The following is a 20,688-nucleotide window of genomic DNA, read 5'->3' as shown; positions in this document are numbered from 1 at the left end:
AGGCTTCACGTCGGGTTCCTCAGTGTGTACTGGCTGTTGTTGCCCTCAGCTCATCTGAGATATGCAGGACCTTACCCCCTTCCGCATAGAACTTGCCAATCCATGCAAATTCCATTGGCGCGTCGATTGTACAGATATATGCTAGTGCATCTTTGCAAGTTCTTGTGCCATTTCAAGAAAACATTATTCTGAGGTACCGACAGCTCTGGTGTAACAAGGCAGGGCAGTAGCAGACAATGTGTGCCGCGGATTCTGTGTGATATTGGCACAAGCAGCATTCCTTTTTTTCTGACAGGATATTTTTCCAGTGGCCCCTATAATCCCATATCGGAAGAGCTAAGAACCTGGTCCTCAGAATGTTCTGTAGGGCTTGCCTTCCCAGTGCTGCACTCAGATATGGTTGGATCGTGGTGACTGACTTCATGTGAATGGGCAGGTCCCTCTGAACCAGGGGTGTTTCTTTTTAAGATGTCCATTGTTGACAATGAATCAGTTATGGTTTCTAAAGGCAGGCTAAGTGTTTCACTGGCGCTAATCAGATACCTTGCTCAGCTACTTTTAGTATCCTGAAATATCACTGTTTGTCCTTCCCTCATTGATCCTGGTTCAAGTGGGATCAATGTGCGGCGAGTTATTTGCTGAAGGTTAACTAGCATTCTGAATGCCGCTGTGTGAAGACGCAGCAATTTTTCAGTCACCAGTCCAGGGAAGGCAAGATGTCCATAACTTATTGTTTGTATTCATTTTGCCCTCAAGTCTCGTCGGATTCCGTCTACGGAGTGACTTTGGAGCTTGCGGTGTAGGTTGCATAGTGCATATGTGACCTTGGCCACATTAACTGCCAGTGCCTTGGCCTGCAGAGTTGGCCAGACTTTGTCTTAGAATTGTATACTCAGGTAGTTATATTTCTTGGCTGTGGTTATTCTTAGAGGGCCAAGTTGCCATTCCAGAAGTTTATTTTTCAGTTAATGGCCAAATACCAGGACATTTGCCTGCAGAAAGTTATTTGTATAATACAGATGTAATGTTTCCAGGGTTTTTTTTCATGGCAATTCTGGTTTGCTCTAATAATACCAAATCATCTGCATACTACATAATGGGGAGTCCGAGGAGGCCTAAATTGGGTAGTAAGATGTTTGCTTTTAATCGCGCCTAGATCCGCGTACCCACCTAGATCTGCAGTGTACAAGTTAAACAAAGTAGGAGCTATCACACAACCCTGTTTAGTCCCTTATTCATGCAGATCTTGGCGGCTGCATGTGTCTGCATAAGCTTGGTTCAGACCCATGTGCCAGTGTACAGTGCCCTGATGGCCACAAGGAGTTTCATCGGGATGCCCCACTTTGCGAGTTTTGCCCAGGGTTTGTTGCGGTCAGTGCCATCAAAAGCAGTGCTGTAGTTAGCGAAGTAAGCAGAAAGTGGGGGGATGCTGCCTTTGTGGCCCTAGTTGCTAAGTAGTACAAGGCAATAGCATTGTCTGTGGTGGATGAATTGAGCCTGAATCCCATCTGATATTGAGGTATGAAATGATTTGAATTTATCCAGCCTCTTACTCATTCAAGAGCACTTTTTCAAATGCCTTTCTGTCACCATCCAACAAGGCAATCAGCCTATAATTTCCCGTTTGGAGACATCTTCCTTGTTATGTATGGGGTGCAAGATGGAGCTTTTTCATGAATCTGTTACTGCTGATGTGTTGTAGCACCAGTTGTGCATGTGGGGGGGCCAGAATTCCCAATCTTCATTGAATATACTGCTCAGAAGGCTGTTAGGTCCTGGGGCGCCATCCTTCCAAATACCCTTCAGAGTGATTAGGGTTTCCCTTTCCGGTATGATGGTGTGTTGCTCCTCTACGTCTTTGGTATAGTTACCCACTAACTCCATGTTGCAACCCGAGATTTCATCTGAGTTGACGTAAAGCTTTGTGGGTACAGCATTCTCTGTGTAGGTTCCCCCAATGAGGCAGTTGACATAGCCCAATAATTCCCTTGACTTGTTGGGTGAGAGTTGGGAGAATATATGTTTCCATTCCTCCTCTATGTGTTTTTGTTTCAGCTGCCAAGCAATTTGTTTCTGGTTGCTTTCAGGATGTTTTCCGTCTGTGCGCACCTTTCTCTCTATGTAGTAGTTCCGCCTGGCTGCACCTCCTTTTGTTCCCTTTGAATTCATTCGTTTGTTCGTTCGATAACTTTATTTCGGCCTCAAAGGACCATAAAAGTTCATTAAAAATATATACATACATACAGATAGTAAGATATGTCCACTTTTAAAATACAGTTTACATAAAATCATTAAGATTGCAGTACTATACACACCCATTGTTAAGACTACAGTACTATATACACCATAAGACCGAATTAAACAAGAAATCCATTATCGAACATTTCATTGTTTGAATTAAGAAATAGAGAGATGCTATACACTGCCAACAGTACCCAATTTCCTGCGACTGTGAAACTGCAAAGACAATAGGGAGGTGTGTAGTATTCTGAGTTATATATTTATGTTCCTACATTTCACTGCATCTAGCTGCTCAGCCAGTGTGAGTGTTCCAGGTAAGAATGTTGGTGTGATTGACATGTATGGAATGCTTGGATGTTTGGTATGAGTGTTGGCAGTTAAAGATGGGCTGAGCAGCTAGGAGGCTGCTCCTGGTGGGGCTGCTTGTTCTACACTAAGACTAACTGTTCCTGATCTATACTTCCTGTAAATCTACTTATGGCTGAATAAACCAACTTCTTTATTCATTTACATCTGCCTCGGCTACATCATTATATGTATGTATGGACCTAGATACTACAGGGTGCGAGTCATATTTCAGCACTCTAAATGCATGTAGACACTGGCGGAAACCTAGGTTTCTACAGATTGGAAGTAGCCAGTTTCTACATGCATTTTGATACCCTGGGCGGAAAAACAGGACATGAATTTCGTTCTCCAGATGGAATCCACAGACATGGCACTCCTTAGACTTATTACTATCCCACTTACTTGTTAAAACTCTAGTGGCAGGGTACCCAGTCTAAATTGCATGTACAATTTTCTTGCTATGGCAGGGAATATTACATCTAGAAATTCTTCCTTCTTGTAATTTGGTTTAACTTGCAGGAACTCAGTGGTCAATCTTCCGGCCTCTGAACTCGCATGCAGGGAGGCTAAGTTATAATTCTTATAATGCCGGATCACATCAGTTTTAGAAATCACTGGACAGGCAATTCCCGGGGTCTCCCAGAGCTCCGGTAAGCCTATCCTATAACTAGTTGTCTTGATATGGGTGAGCCACCGAATATTCTTCACTCTCAAGGCCTCCCAGATTTCACTAAATTCATTTCTATAAGACTCGAGTTCCGGGACGGACCACGGTCTTTTCCAGTACGTTATGGGGCGCAATGACATCACCTCCTCAATTGGGAGGAGCCCCAAGTCCATACGAAGTGGAACTAGTGGTGTGCTCACAGGAAGGCCCATTATGTTCCGCAAAAAGGTATGTTCAACCTTAGCCAAGCTGGAAGATTTCTGGTGCCCCCAAAGTTCAGCCCCATATAGTGCTACCGATCTAGCCTGGACATTATAAATTTCAATAACTGGAGCCGCAGGCTTGAACTCGGACTCTCTATGCAGCTTCTGTATCCCCCCACCACCCTAGTCAGTTTAAGTGTGGCCTTGGCAAGCTGTGGATCCCATTCTAGCTGTTCTCCCAGTGTGATGCCCAGGTATTCAAAAGTCTTTACCCTCTCGAGGGGAATACCTCCCAAGATGGAATTCGGTCGTGTCTGCCTCGGGGGGTTGAAGATCATAAACTTGGTTTTATCCAAGTTTATCTCCAAACCCCGTGTCTCACACAATTCGGCAAACCCATCCAACGTACGTTGGATGCCCGTTGATGTCTTGACAACAACAAAGTGTCATCCGTGAACATCAGAGTGGGCACCCCACCAGTGACTAGCTTCGGGGCATCAATGTTACTCACACCAAGGAGATGATCTACCAGGCCATTAATATACAGGCAAAATAAGGTGGGTGCCAGGACACAGCCCTGGCATACCCCTTGCTTTACTGGAAAGCGGGATGACAGTTGTCACTGCTTCCCACACCTTACCTGGGCATAAGTGCCAGTGTGAAGCCTCATTAAGACGTTAAGGATATATTGGGCCAGACCCAACTCATGCAGGACCTTCCACAATTTGTCTCTAGGCACCAAGTCAAATGCTGACCGTAGGTCAACAAAGATCATGTAGAGGCTGCCACCCCCTACAGTCACTGTTCTCCAAAATAAGACCTGGAGTCTAAATAGCTGACCCACAGTTGATATGCCCTGCCTGAAACCAACCTGGAAGGTGGACAGAATCTCGTTATCCTCCATCCATGTCTGAATTCTATCTAAAATAATTCGGCCCATCAGTTTTTGGGTAACGTCTATTAGACTAATTGGCCTATAATTGGATGGTTTGAGGGACAACCTTTTTTAAAAATGGGAACTATTTCAGCCCCCCGCCACGAATCTGGGGCATCCATGCCTTTCAAGATGGCATTGAATAAGACACAAAGGTATGGAACCCATATAATCGGTTCCGAACGGAACAGGTCTCCCGGTATCTTGTCCAACCCGGGAGCCTTGTTTGGGGCCAATTTCAGAATAGCACCCTCAACCTCCAGTGGTGTAATCTCCCAGGCCTCCTCCAGTCGATACTCATGGGGGGTGGGCTGGCAGAGAGACCATTGTAACATCACTGCTCGAAGGCGAGTAAAGAGCCCCAAAGTGCTTCTCCCAGACCGAGGCAGCTATGTTAGGTTTGTTGGCCACTAATCCTTCCCTACTCCCACAGCTAACTATTGCCCAGAAGGATTTAGAGTCCCTAGATTTTAGTGCAGTTCTTAGATCTTCCCATTTCTCTACCTCCCACTCCTTGTTTGGCTGCAGGATAGCCTGCTTATACAAACACCGGTAAGACTTAATCTTAAATTTGTTTTGTCTTAACCGCAGAAACCAAATCCCCTTTAGCTTCCCTACAGTTTGGATTAAACCAGGGCTGGACGGAGGTAGTTTTTGCCTTTGATCTCCCTATCGGCCAAAACACATCAGACAGTTTCATGACGAGGCTCTGGTGTACATTAAGGGGCTCGTGGCTAGTGCCTTCATGCAGATCATTATCTACCACCTCTGCCATGTCACTAAGGCATGGCAAAGTCCTCCGGTACACCTCAGCAAGTTTATTGGGAGAGCGTAAGATATGTGGCCACTTCACCTTCAGTCTATTATTGGCTAGTGTCAATGTAGGGCAAATTAGGTTTGGGTCAGAATGTGGGATCTTTAGGCCCAAACGCCCAGGTTTCAGTGACATCACCAAAGGGTTATGATCACTATCCTTCCTAGGATAGATTTTAAAGTCCAGGACCATATCCCATGCTCTAGCTAGCACCAGGATGTAGTCCAGGATGGAATTTTGGCCTTCTCTGTTAAATGTCATTTGTCCCGGTCTATCTGAATTTGTTCTCCCATTACAGGCTCTGAGTGAATGCAAAAGAGTAGAGAAATTGATTTGTAACACCAGGGGGGTCCAGGCCCTTACCACCGGAATCTGCGGTTCCGGGATAGACCAATACTGGTCCTCTGCATCTGGCCCATCTTCAGTTGGATCAGTGAGGGGCTCAAACTTACAATTGAAATCACCTCCCACAATAAGGTTAACTACTGGGTCCAGGGTTGAAATAAACTGCCCCAATTGTTTAATGGTACCAGACTCATTCCCCCTAACAGTTGGCCGTGAGTAGATATTTATGAGGGCAGTTTGTCTGTTTCCTGGGTGTGTAAGGACACACTGCACATCTCGCGAGTCGGTAGAGATCTGTTCAGCCTGGAACCCCAGGTAAGTGCCTACCCAGATGCTGAGTCCCCCAGATGGCCTACCCCTAACCTTCTGTGTTGCCGGTTCACTAAAAATAGAGTACCCACTCCTATTTACATCATCCATAGCCCAAGTCTCCTGAAATAAGCAAACATTATTTCTTTCCACAAAAGTTCCCCACTCTGGGCATAGCAGTTTGTTTTTTATCCCGGCCACATTCCAGGAGAGGATTTTGATGGAATCCTCCACCTCCTCCACTCCAGTTTCAAAGATCGCTATATGCGGGCTATCTCTCTGAGTATCCTGATCCTCAGGAGAATCTTCGTGGCTAGTTTGCCCTAGCTTCTCTGTCTCACTCTCATTGAGGTTTCCCCCACACTCTGGTCGAACCGTGGCTCCACCAGCAACCACTGTACACCCCAGGACCTTACTAATTTCCCCCCTGTGGGACTTGTAACTTTGGAAATTTGTGCACACTCATCAGGGTAAGGGGGAACCACACATAGAACCTCCACATCCTCCCCTCGAAATTTACCTGGGTCGTTGCTCCAGCGTCAGTCGATCTGGTCTAACAAACTATATCTATTAGTCAGAGCGAGCAGGTCATTTCTATGGTCAACATTGTTATTTCTCAGCCGAGCAACTTGTGTGACATATGGCCAAAGATCCGGGATATCCCGGCCTTCCCAGGTCTGGGTTCCACTAGACCTAATTGTCGAGGGATAGAAACAGCTCAGGGTCAAGGATTGAATTTGTGATCCTATAGAATCGGGGGCCCATTTAGAAATATGGTCCACTGCCCTTCGGTCCCTAAAATTGATGACTATACAATTCCCCTGGGTACTTTTTGCCCGTGTCCCTACCCAATCTACGCGCCGTACAAGAAGTATTTCACTGGATACATGCCAGGGCAATGGCCTATTAGTGTTCAGCCAATAAATACATTTATTCTTAAGGTCTCCATATCCCTCCCTTCTCTCTTTGACCAATGGTGGAACTCCAGCAAGGACAACCACATATGGGACTGACTCAGGTGGAAGATTCAGGCTATTTGGTTGGGGGATTCCGACTCGTGCTCCTAGAACCTTGTATTTGAGGATGTAATACCTCACCACCCCTCGCCCCCTCATTTAGTCTATAACCCTCTGCTTGGCCTTCAGTTCACACTATTGGTTGCTCCACAATTCTCTGCCCTGAAACACTTGGCGATGACAGAGCTGGGGGATTAACTGCAAGTAAAACAGGAGGATTACAAGAAACATTTTCAAACCCCTGTGGCCTTTCAATAGTGTCATTATTTACTATTGGATGAGAAACCACCTCCTCCCCCAACACAGCAGGATACAATCTTTCTATACATGACAATATACTTTCAATGGTATTTAGTCTGTCGTGGAGAGGGCGGCAAGTTTTAAGAAAAATGTTTTCCATTTTGGCCCAGAACTCTTCACCCAGCTCTGTAGGGCACACATTCTTAAAAGTCGAAGAAGTCCTAGGCCCTAGTTTGGGGAGACAGTGGCTGGACTCTCGTTAACTACTGCCATTAGGTCTTTACCTCCATTGTTGCATTTCTGCATTTTGGACTTCCTCTTATTGAACGTTGGACTCCCCTGCTTTCTTTTTGCTACAACTACCACGGCTTGTCCATCCCTCTTTGCGTTGGTGGCAGAGCGTGTTTGGAGTTTCCTAGGAATTGGGCCTTCGGTATCCTTCCTGTTTTCAGATACATTCAGAACAGATAGCACGTCGTCCACCCCCTCGTCAGATGCTTCCTGGTTTGGTGATACAATATCCACCCCAACTGGGGATACCAGGGGTCTGATTTCAATTTGTGCCTGGACACAACCCTCCCCACCAACCCCCCTAGTAGGTGTTTCCGGTAGTCCCTGGTGGTTAGGTGATGGCTCCTGTGCCAGCCGGCCCAGGGAGGACCGCTTATCACAATTAGAGTCAGATGCTTCCTGGTTTGGTGATACAATATCCACCCCAACTGGGGATACCAGGGGTCTGATTTCAATTTGAGCCTGGACGCAACCCTCCCCACCAACCCCCCTAGTAGGTGTTTCCGGTAGTCCCTGGTGGTTAGGTGATGGCTCCTGTGCCAGCCGGCCCAGGGAGGACCGCTTATCACAATTAGAGTCCACCGATAACCTTTTCTCCGTAATGTCGATTTGATGGGCCAGCATCGACGATGCCCGAGTAAGAAATTGGTCCTATGAACGACCCACAAAGGATCGACTTCCTTCCCTTCCCCACTTTTGTGTAAGCCATATTGGTGGATCTGGGCCACAAAAAGTTTTTAGACCAATTAGGATTTGGCAAGCACTGGGGTACTTCGTCAGAATAAATCGCAAGTACAATCACAATGAATTTCCACTAACCTTATCTTGAACCATTGCAGTACAGGCGAAAGGGAGTGGCGCCGTCCCGTCCTCGGCCGTTCTCGAATGGGCTCAAACGGGCCCGCCCTTGGCCCGGGCCTCCTGGCGCTGCTGCCTGCAACCATTGTGCGCGCCACGCCGCTGAGCCTGCTGGGGATTGTAGTCCCGAGGGATCACTGACGTAATATCGACAGTCAAAATATCGACTTACCAAAATATCGAGGTAAAAATATAGAATGCCAAAATATCGACTTCCTATCTACAAACAGGTAAGTACAAAAATATCGACTCCAAAATATCGATAGGAAAAAATATAGACAGTCAAAATATCGATTTTTTTAAATATCTTAAAAGTAATTTTAAAGTACTATAACAATAAATATAATAAAATAAAACATACTTAAAATACTTAAATAAACTTAAAATTAATAAATAATTATTGTAACTTAAAAAATATATATATATTTTTTAATATATATATATATATATATATATACATATTATTAACAAAACATATACAATATTTTTTTCGTTGGATAGCGAGAGGTTTAAATTTACTATTCCCACTCAAGTGAGAGCAAAAGTTGGGAAAGCGTTGGATAGCGTAAGGATGAAAAGTACTATTCCCACTCCAAAGAGTGCAACAGTAGGGAAAATGTTGGATAGCGTAGGGGTAAAAATTACTATTCCCACTCCAAAGAGTGCAACAGTAGGGAAAGCGTTGGATAGCGTAGGGGTAAAAACTACTATTCCAACTCCAGCGAGTGCAACAGTAGGGTAAGCGTTGGATAGCGTAGGGGTAAAAATTACTATCCCCACTCCAGAGAGTGCAACAGTAGGGAAAGCATTGGATAGCATAGGGGTAAAATTTACTATTCCTACTCCAGCGAGTGCAACAGTAGGGAAAGCGCTGGATAGCGTAGGGTTAAAAATAAGTATTCCCACTCCAGCGAGTGCAACAGTAGGGAAAGGCTTTAGATAGCATAGGGGTAAAAATTACTATTCCCACTCCAGCAAGTGCATCAGTAGGATAAGCGTTGGATAGCGTAGGGGTAATAATTACTATTCCCACTCCAGCAAGTGTATCAGTAGGATAAGTGTTGGATAGCGTAGGGGTAAAAATTACTATTCCCACTCCAGAGAGTGCAACAGTAGGGAAAGCGCTGGATAGCGTAGGGTTAAAAATAAGTATTCCCACTCCAGCGAGTGCAACAGTAGGGAAAGGCTTTAGATAGCATAGGGGTAAAAATTACTATTCCCACTCCAGCAAGTGCATCAGTAGGATAAGCGTTGGATAGCGTAGGGGTAAAAATTACTATTCCCACTCCAGAGAGTGCAACAGGAGGGAAAGCGCTGGATAGCGAAGGGTTAAAAATAACTATTCCCACTCCAGCGAGTGCAATAGTAGGGAAGGCTTTGGATAGCATAGGGGTAAAAATTACTATTCCCACTCCAATAGCTGCAACAGTAGGGAAAGTATTGGATAGCGTAGGGGTAAAAATTACTATTCCCACTCCAGCGAGTGCAACAGTAGGGAAAGCGTTGGATAGCGTAGGGGTAAAAATTACTATTCCAACTCCAGCAAGTGCAACAGTAGGGAAAGCGTTGGATAGCGTAGGGGTAAAAATTACTATTCCAACTCCAGGGAGTGCAACAGTAGGGAAAGCATTGGATAGCGTAGGGGTAAAATTTACTATTCCAACTCCAGCGAGTGCAACAGTAGGGAAAGCGTTGGATAGCATAGGGTAAAAATTACTATTCCCACTCCAGCAAGTGCATCAGTAGGGAAAGCGTTGGATAGCGTAGGGGTACAAATTACTATTCCCACTCCAGAGACTGCAACAGTAGGGAAAGCGTTGGATAGCGTAAGGGTAAAAATTACACTTCCCACTCCAGCAAGTGCAACAGTAGGGAAAGCATTGGATAGCGTAGGGGTAAAATTTACTATTGCAACTCCAGAGAGTGCAACAGTAGGGAAAGCGTTGGATGGCGTAGGGGTAAAAATGACTATTCCCACTCCAGAGAGTGCAACAGTAGGGAAAGCGTTGGATAGCGTAGGGGTAAAAATTACTATTCCCACTCCAGAGAGTGCAACAGTAGGGAAAGCGTTGGATAGGGTAGGGGTAAAAATTACTATTCCCACTCCAGCGAGTGCATCAGTAGGGAAGGCTTTGGAAAGCATAGGGGTAAAAATTACTATTCCCACTCCAATAACTGCAACAGGAGGGAAAGCGTTGGATAGCGTAGGGGTAAAAATTACTATTCCCACTCCAGAGAGTGCAACAGTAGGGAAAGCGTTGGATAGCGTAGGGGTAAAAATTACTATTTCCACTCCAGAGAGTGCAACAGTAGGGAAAGCATTGGATAGGGTAGGGGTAAAAATTACTATTCCCACTCCAGCGAGTGCAACAGTAGGGAAGGCTTTGGAAAGCATAGGGGTAAAAATTACTATTCCCACTCCAATAACTGCAACAGTAGGGAAAGCGTTGGATAGCGTAGGGGTAAAAATTACTATTCCCACTCCAAAGAGTGCAACAGTAGGAAAAGCGGTGGATAGCGTAGGGGTAAAAATTACTATTCCAACTCCAGCGAGTGCAACAGTAGGGAAAGCATTGGATAGCGTAGGGGTAAATTTTAATATCCCCACTGTAGTGAAAATAAATTAATATAAATCACATAATTATAAATTAATCAATTATTACATTTTAATTAGCAATTAAGAATTAATTAATGACCAATTAAAAATTATTCACCAATTTATTTAAATAAAATATCAATTAATTAATGATCATGTTTAATTAATTATAATAAATTACTTCCCACCCTATTCCCCTATAAACAAAAGACCCGCTACTAAAAATAAAATAATATTATTCACATATTTATCAATTATTCAATTAATAAAAATTAATTATCAATTACAAATTAAATTATTTAACAATTAAAAATTATTTGACAATTTATTCTAAATAAATACCAATCAATTAATTAATTACCATATTTAATTATTTAAAATTAAATCACTTCCCACCCTATTCCCCTATAAACCCACAACCCGCTACTGAAAAAATATATTATTCACATAATTGTCAATTAAACAATTAATTAAAATTATTTATCAATTAACAATTAATTAATTATCAATGAAAAATTAATTACCAATTAATTCAAAATAATTACCAATTACATAATTAACATATTTAATTAATTATAATTAAATTACTTCCCACCCTATTCCCCTATAAACCCACAACCCGCTATAGAAAATAAATTACTAAAATTAAAATATTCATCAATTAATCGATTAAAATGAATTACCAATTATATTTTAATTAATTACCAATTAATAATTAATTAACAATTAATTCTAAATAAATAACAATAAATAAATTAACATATTTAATTAATTATAATTAAATTACTTCCCACCCTATTCCCCTATAAATCCACAACCCGCTACAGATTTATATTACACAAAATAAAAAAATTAATATTAACTTACCTAAAATTCGATATTTTTGTTGTCTATATTATGTCTAGTCGATATTATGTCCATTCTATATTTTTGATTCGATATTATGTCCATTCCATTCGATATCAAAATGTTCAAGTCGATATTTTGGTAGTCTATATTATGTCTAGTCGATATTATGTCTGTTCTATATTTTTGACTCAATATTATGTCTAGTGGATAAAAAAAACTCGATATTTTGACTGGTTACCGTCCCGAGGCAGCGACGGCACTGGTGGTGGCGTCCGGTGACTCCTGGCGGTGATGGCGGCAAGGTAAGCCCCCCCGCAGCACTCCCCGTGGCACAATGACTCTTAGCGGTGTCGGCAGGGTTCAGAATGCTCCCTCCTGCTGTAAAGCTCCCCTGCTCCACCGAGGGCTGTGTTGGCTAAATGCGCCTCCTGGCGCTGCTGCCTGCGTCGATTTGCACGTGCCGTGCCACTCAGGCTGACGGGGATTGTAGTCCCGAGGCAGCGGCGGCACTGGTGGTGGCGTCCGGTGACTCCTGGCGGTGGTGGTGGCAAGGTAAGCCCCCCCGCAGCACTCCCCGTGGCACAATGACTCTTAGCGGTGTAGGCAGGGTTCAGAATGCTCCCTCCTGCTGTAAAGCAAAAAGGAAGGTGGACATTCTTAATATGTACTTGCTTTTGTGATGACGTTGCGTGCGTGCAGACAGGGCTGTGAATAGCAGTACTCTTGTCTTTGGAAAGTTTTTCTAAATGTCTGATGTTTGTATGCCTTGCTTCCATCGTAGGTATCTGACGAGGTAAGCAACACCCCATTTAATTACCTTTATTGATGGGCCTGTATTTGAGGGAAGCATTTGGCCAGCCGGAGTATATTCCTTATGCATTGTGGCCTTTACGTTCACCAAAATAAATAGTGGGTGGTGGTCTTTGCAGTGGTGTGTTGGACTTTGTAATTTACACACCTCCTTAGGAGTGTTTTGCTTAGGAAGACATAGTCCAGCTTGGAGATATTTTTGAAAGTGGGCTTTGTTTCGCTCTTCCCAGGCCTTGTTTGCTCGGCAGGCCCCAGCTTGAATTTATTGATGCAAGCTTCCAGGATATTCCGACCTTGCTCCCCTTTGCTTGACTCAGGGCAGCACAGATCACTTATGTTAAAATCTCCAGCCAGAATGCACTCATGCCCAGGGTGCTCATAGAGGTATTCCTAGATCAGATCAGTGATCATCTTGATGTTAGATGTTTTTGCCTTTCTTTGGATTAACATAACGATTTATTAGTATGCTTGTAGTTGGTGTTCCCTCTATTGATATGCCTTTTATGCCAAAGACCTGTACTTCATGTGAGTGCATGCACCATTCCTTGACACATACTTGTAGATTTAGTTTTATGAAGACTGAGGAACCCACCAATGGGTCTTCCAAAGAAGTTCTTCTTATGAGCCAATGTGTGGATTGCTCGTAAGCCTTCGATGAGGCTGGGTATTGTCAGCCATGTTTCCTGTAAGCATACAATGTCACCTGTTTGTAAGAGTTACATGGATTCTTTCTTTTGCTATCATGGATTTTAGCCCTGCCAAATTCCAGTGTATTAATCTTATCCTGGATCTTGTTGTATAATTCTCTTTTTCCCTTGTGATATGCCATCGAACACGGTATGCCACAGGGTTCGATACTAAGCTCAATACTCTTTAATATCTATGTACGTCCCATAGCAGTAGCAGCTAGAAGCAGAGGGTTGTCATTGGTATCCTATGCCGATGACACCCTACTAGTAATCGCTTTTTCTAAGAAATTCAAATATAACCTCGTCAAATTTAGGGAGGATATGCTGGTGATCCCTGACTGGATGACAGCAAACTGCTTGAAGTTGAACACAAGCAAGTCAGAAATACTTTTGTTTGGGAGAGATAGTGACATGTGGTCAGAGCAATGGTGGCCAGACAAATTAAAACCCAAACGCCTAAAAAAGGAGGCTGTTAAGAACCTGGGATTTTGGATTGATAGAAGTCTCTCCTTTGACACTCTATCCAAGTCAGTCGCAGGGACTTGTTTCAGGCTTCTGAGAGGTTTAAAGCCTTTGCTTGTTTTTTTTACCCTACTATTTGTCAGACCATCCTCCAGAACACAATTCTATCCAGGCTAGATTATGGCAACTCCTTATATTTAGCTGCAAACAAATCCTGTATTCAACGCCTACCAAGAATACAAAATGCGGCAGCTCAGACTCTGTTGGCACTCCCAAAATCATGTTCAGTGTCTAAGCTTTTACCTAAGTTACACCTACCAGTAGATAAAAGAATTCAGTTCAAGACACTCTGTGTTGCTCATAAAACCTTGACCCAACAAGCACCTCCGGTTCTATCCAACATGCTAGTGCCGTATGATCCGAGACGACTCCTACGTTCAACTGACCAATGGCTGGCTTGTATCCCACGAGTTCAAAGAGCCAGAGCTGGTGGGTGCTCTTCTAAGGTTTTGGCGTCCAGACTCTGGAACACTCTTCCCTCTTCTATTAGAGGACTTCAGAACCACCTGGCGTTCCGTAAAGCCATAAAGACCTGGCTTTTCCCGGCATAACTCTCATTCCTTTTCTGGTCTGTTTCTAGTCACTTACACCTGGGTAGCGCTGGGACGCCCCATCGCTGGGGCAGCTAAGCACTGTAGAAACCCATAAATAAATATATTTTGGGATGTTTTGTATGTTGTTTGTCCAAGCTTCCCTGCAATAGTTTATTGGTTTTGATACTATGGTTAGCTTTTCGACGATAGCTTCACTTGCATTGCTAGCTTTACTTGTGGTTGCTTCCACACCCTTGTCTTTGTTGGCCCAATGGTCAACTTTCACATTATGATAATGAATGTGAGGCTAGAGGGACTCTAGTCTCATCCCTTGATTGGCACACGCATTCATGATGTTTCTTTTGTGAAAGAAAACTACTTCCATTCAATATTCATTAAACTTCTTTAGGTTTATTTGATACTCATTTTGTGAAATTTATTCCATTTTTTTTCATGATCAAAAAATCAACTTGAAGATCGGGCATGGTTATTTTCCACATATCCAATGCATTTCGAGCATTGATGGCATGCTCTTCATCAGGGAAATAGACACTAGGAACAATGATATATACAAATGTTAATATTAATGGTAATCGGTTTCTAACCTAACTGTTGCAAAACAACCAGCTATCATGCAGTATATGATTCAAAATGCGTAATCCAGATACGAGGTCACGTTTAACTGTTAACCGCTAGAGTATGAGGTGATACACAACATGCGTGATATGTGTAAAAGTGAGTAAACACAAGATTAAGTAAAATGCAATCGTTCGCTTACATGCCCTTCGTTGTCTGTTATCCTAGGAATCTGGAAAAAACGGGTAGACAAAAGAATAGTAACGGGTGGAAGGAAGCTATCCGGGACTCATCTCCGAGAAACGCCGGTGAAGCAATGGCTTCCCGCGTTTCACAAGTTCAAAAGATCAGGTGTCACGTGGTGGGTCCCGTGAGTAGAGATGGTGAAAAGACTATGTGAATCGCTTTTACAGTATGGGTTAAAGTCCAAGGCTTGAGTGCTGCATGTTATAAACGTGCCTTCGTGTTGTTTATTTTAAGTAAAGGGTGGTTTCAAAATTGGGTTTCTCGGAGATGAGTCCCGGATAGCTTCCTTCCATCCGTTACTTTTCAGGTTAGTGTTTACTAGCACTCGCACCAAAATGCCCCATGGATTATCGCTTTGCCCACAGGCATTGACAAATCCTCTTTTGTCTACCCGTTTTTTCCAGATTCCTAGGATAACAGACAACGAAGGGCATGTAAGCGAACGATTGCATTTTACTTAATCTTGTGTTTACTCACTTTTACACATATCACGCATGTTGTGTATCACCTCATACTCTAGCGGTTAACAGTTAAACGTGACCTCGTATCTGGATTACGCATTTTGAATCATATACTGCATGATAGCTGGTTGTTTTGCAACAGTTAGGTTAGAAACCGATTACCATTAATATTAACATTTGTATATATCATTGTTCCTAGTGTCTATTTCCCTGATGAAGAGCATGCCATCAATGCTCGAAATGCATTGGATATGTGGAAAATAACCATGCCCGATCTTCAAGTTGATTTTTTGATCATGGAAAAAAAATGGAATAAATTTCACAAAATGAGTATCAAATAAACCTAAAGAAGTTTAATGAATATTGAATGGAAGTAGTTTTCTTTCACAAAAGAAACATCGTGAATGCGTGTGCCAATCAAGGGATGAGACTAGAGTCCCTCTAGCCTCACATTCATTATCATTAGACTTGACGTCGCAGGACCCTCGACGCCTCCTTGCTGAGCACCGCCAAACCAAACTAAATTGGTTAACCCTGGAAAGATTAACCCCTTACAAACTATCAATCAGTGCATCTATCCAAACAATCATTTACATCAACTTTCACATTACGCATATCCAACCTTTTGTCAATTGTCAGGACGCTCTGTGTCAGCATGTCAATTAACTCCACTTGTATTTCTAATTTATGACATTGCCATGTAAATGCCTTTACAGTGGCCAGAAAAGAAGAATTTATTGTGTTTAAAATATGAACAGAACCCTCAATATAAGAGGGGTCAGGACTTTGGAGTGGTTTCCCCTAGGTTTCTCTGCCTAGGCTGAGGTATCCTGTCAGTTTCCAATTTTTTTTTCTATAGATTGTTGCCTTGATCCTTCCTAATTTCTTGATACATTAGGCTCTGGTCTAGCATTCAGGATCTGCTGAGTTGTTGCCCTAGCACCTTTCCAGGTGTATTCATTGGGGGGAGAAGTTCTGTCTATATTTGAGATCAATTCCATTTGTTATATCATCAAGGGCATTATATTACTGGTTGTTTGGGAGATGAACAACGTCCTCTGTTTCAAATACCCACCTTTTTTTTTATTATTTCCCAGTTGGATTTTGCCCTGGACATTATGCCCTGCGCCGTGCCAGCTCATGTGTCATATTTTTTTGTAGATGAGATCTCAATGGCCTCTACTTGCTCCAATGGTTCCTTAGGCATGCTATGGTTGGAGGAATAGGGGAGACAGTTTTGAAAGCTGTTGTTATCCATTGCCATGTCTGCAAGCTTCACCATCTCAGCGATTATTAATTCCTCAAAGCTGGGTCAGGCATTACAGTCTATGGCAGGTGTCTCCAACCAGTAGCTCGGGAGCTACTGGTAGCTCACCAGCACCCTCAAAGTAGCTCTTAGAGGTGAAGCCAAACCAAACCGATCTCAGGGATTCTGTGTATATTAAAGAAGGCTGCACTGCTCGTTTCATTACCAGTAAGAGTTACAGACAGCCAAACCAATGGCAGGACCTCTTGATAACACTCAAACACACACTCTGTTGGCCTATTAATCAATCAGGGATTTATAGAGTACACTACTCACCAGTGAGGGTCTCAAAGCTCTGGGGGGGGGGGCATTTGGGCAGCTCCGTTCATTCGAAAAGCCAGGTCTTGAGACTCTTCATGAATGCTTTCAGTGTGGGGCTTCGTCTGATGCTGAGGGGGAGTTCGTTCCAGGTCTTGGCCATGATGTAGGAGAAGGATCTGCCTCCTGTTCAGGCTCTGTAGATGGGGGTAATTTCAGCCAAGGCCTGGTCAGCGGAGCGGAGGTTTCTCTTGGAGGCGTAGAAGGAGATTCTTTCATTGAGGTATTGGGGTCCGGTGTTGCGGAGGGCTTTGTAGGTGTGTGTGTGAGCAGCTTGAAGGTCACTCTTTTTTCGACGGGGAGCCAGTGGAGGTCTTGTAGGTGCAGGGTGATGTGGTCTTGTCGTGGGATGCTGAGGACGAGTCTGGCTGCCGTGTTCTGGACGGTCTGGAGTTTGTGGAGCAGAGATTTGTTAATTCCAGCTTGGAGGGCATTCCGGTAGTCCAGCCTGCTGGTGATGAGTGCGTGGGTGATGGTCTTCCTGGATTCGCGGGGGGGGATCATTTAAAGGTCTTGCAAAGTATGCAAGGGTGTTGAAACATGTGGAGGCTATGGTGTTGGCCTATGGGTCTGCCACATGAACCATCTTTATCCACTTTAAATCTACCTAAGAAGGAGATTGGCCATGTTATATGCCCTGCTCTATCAGTCAAACACGTGTGTGACATCAAAGAATAGTAGCAGCAGTAACCAGGGCCGACCCACCAAGTGTGTGACTGCAAGAACTAGAGTGAAAATGTGTTAGTTGGGAGCATGATCAACCAAAGAGCTGAGGGAAGAGAGGATGCATCCAGAGCAGAGAAAATTAGAAGCATCACATTTATTTGTGTGGGTGTGTGACATTGTGTCCTTCCCAAATAAACAGTGTTGGTTCCTTAAAGCTTCCCCTAGCGTCAAGGGGTGCCAAATATGTATGCTGGTCCCCATCATAAGAGTATTATCTCTGACGCAAGTGTGCCGGTTCATGGTATAATTGTGCCATTGCCATAATATTTTCATCCTTGACTATTTTGGGCATACAAGTCTAGTATTTACATACTTGCTGCCATCACTGACATATTAAGAGCATGACTGGTCTGCTTTTAGCCATTCCTGACAGAGTGGCAACCGCTTCTCCCATAATAATGTCCAGATATATGTTGTGCATCCAGCTTTGGCACAGTGGTTGCCCCGGTTTAATGGTGGGCATTATTAGCAGAACAGATGCATTAATAGTGTTATGGTGAGCAAGCATGGCCTATGATTCCAATTCCTGGGTATTTGTAGCTGAATTTGTCCATCAGAGGTATTTTTACATGGCGGTACTCAACGAAAATGAAAAGCTGATGTTTAGGGACTGCGTATTTTCTAACAATGAAAACTGATTTGATTTTTAGAGAAAAATAATGCTTTTTCTGAAAAGGTTTTTCTTCTGGAAAATTGAGTGTGATTGCTCAAAGTGGAAAGTGGTTTTGATGGAAAAATATATCTATTTTTAAAATCTAATATGCTAATGAAGACAAAATATTACAATTCTAAAACACATTTAAAGTTGTTAGCTGAATGATAATTCAATTTGAGTTGGGGAGACTTACGGCTGTGGTACTACCCTTTGTGCCACACAGCATGTGATGATTTGAATTGTACTTGATTACAAGCATTTAATATTGATAAACGTTTTCCTAACATTCTGCTGATAACTTCACCTGGAATTTATGGGTGGTTACTACTGATAAATCGTTCTTAGGGTGGTCATAGTGTAATGTTAATACATATCATCAGCATTTGACAGTGATAAAATATGCTAGTAGCTCGGCAGGACTTCCCTTGAGCAGAATTAGCTCTCACTACAGAAAAGGTTGGAGACCCCTGGTCTATGGTATAGGCAAGTGAATCGCTCTGCTTTGCCCCTTTTGGGCAGGCACAGATTAAGTCTTTTTTCCACTGATCCTTCTAGGTCCCACATGCAGTCCCCTATCGATTCCGCTCTCAGTCTGCTGAACTACTGGTGTATTGATTTGCTTGTTAAGGCTAGGCTGCGGGTCTGAGATGTTGGACCCCTGATGAGGTCCTGGCCTTCCCCTCTAACTGAGGCAGTGATCTGACTCCTCTCTGTGATGTTACAAGACTGAATCCCTGTCTTTCGTCAACCGGGCATAGTTCTCGGCCTTGTTTGAGGCACTGATTTTTTGGTTTTAGTTCCTGAGTCTGCAAGGACTACTCTTCTCTGAGCTCTTTTAGAGATAAAACTGTTCCGATCGACCTCAAATTCCCTATGTTAGTGTATCCAATTGGTGTGGAATGCAGAACGTGCTTCCCGATCTTGTGTGCCCGCTCTGTTAGCCTTGATTGTCCAGTTTGCCTGATTTGTCCAGCCGGATTTACTAGCACTGTCAGTGTGACCAAGGACGTTGAGCTTGTCAGCAGGCATATAAGCAGCCCAATGAGTCTCCACTCTGTGCCACTGCTCACTGATGCACCACCCACTAGCTCCGTTTCTAGTTCAGTGCCACCAGGCTACTAAGTGAAATGGTCATACATTTACAGATTGATTATCCAAAGCAACTCACCACTAGAATCTTGAAAGAAGGCCTAGAAAAATTAGCAAAGTACAAGCATGCAAAGAGAAGACTCTTGACCATGAAAATTGTACTAAGTGGCACAAAAACACTATGAGTCAGGTGGTGCATTGCTTAAAGACGGAAGACTGGTTCCCTTATGTAGATTTACTATCCAACCGCTGGCTAAGACATGAATTGTTAAGGCTGCGGGCAGGTATTAATTCTACAGTAGTATCAAGATAAAAAGAACAAATGGATGTGGCGGGAAAATGCATCGCATGTGTGGCCCGGGTGTAAAATGTGAAAATCTGCACATCCTAATGGATCACAAAAAGGTTTTGTCCCTTCAGAAAGCCATTTAAAGAATGCTACTTTTAAAATATGGTGCTTTTAATTGTGTGCAAGCAGTGACACTGCTAATTGATATGCGCTATTTGGATGTTGCTTGTGCCCTAGGGAGATTTATGACTGCTGTAAAAGAATTGTTCATGGGACTATTAGAGTGATCTCTGCCTTATGTAGCCTTTAACTTTTGTATGGTAGCAACATTGTCTGCTTATAAACTTGGATATGGTCTTAATTAATATATATTTTATGACGTCAAATTTTATTAATTTTACAATAGTTTTTTTATTGATTATACAGGTTTTAAGAGGATTATGCTGTATGTATATATTTTAGGGTGTTAATGTTTGTGTGTATTATGTTGTTTTAAAGAATATTTTAAATAAACATTTGCTGACTGCATCTGTACAGTACATGATGTATGAAATGGAACATGCAATGTCTGTTGGGGCCATAGACGTGGCCTGAGGATCGGTGTCTTATATTGATTGTGTTTGTCACAGAAACATTTATACACATCAGACTTGTGTGATGCTTTGTGCGTACCAAGAATGCACATGTTGCCAAATTCTCCTGCTGCCGTCCGCCAGGCAAGAGGTGACCTGTGAAATTCATAGCTGTCATGTGTACT

The sequence above is a fragment of the Lissotriton helveticus genome, chromosome 2_1 (genome assembly GCF_964261635.1).
Source record: "Lissotriton helveticus chromosome 2_1, aLisHel1.1, whole genome shotgun sequence".
Lineage (NCBI taxonomy): Eukaryota > Metazoa > Chordata > Amphibia > Caudata > Salamandridae > Lissotriton > Lissotriton helveticus.
Note: the sequence above shows the minus strand (reverse complement) of the source record.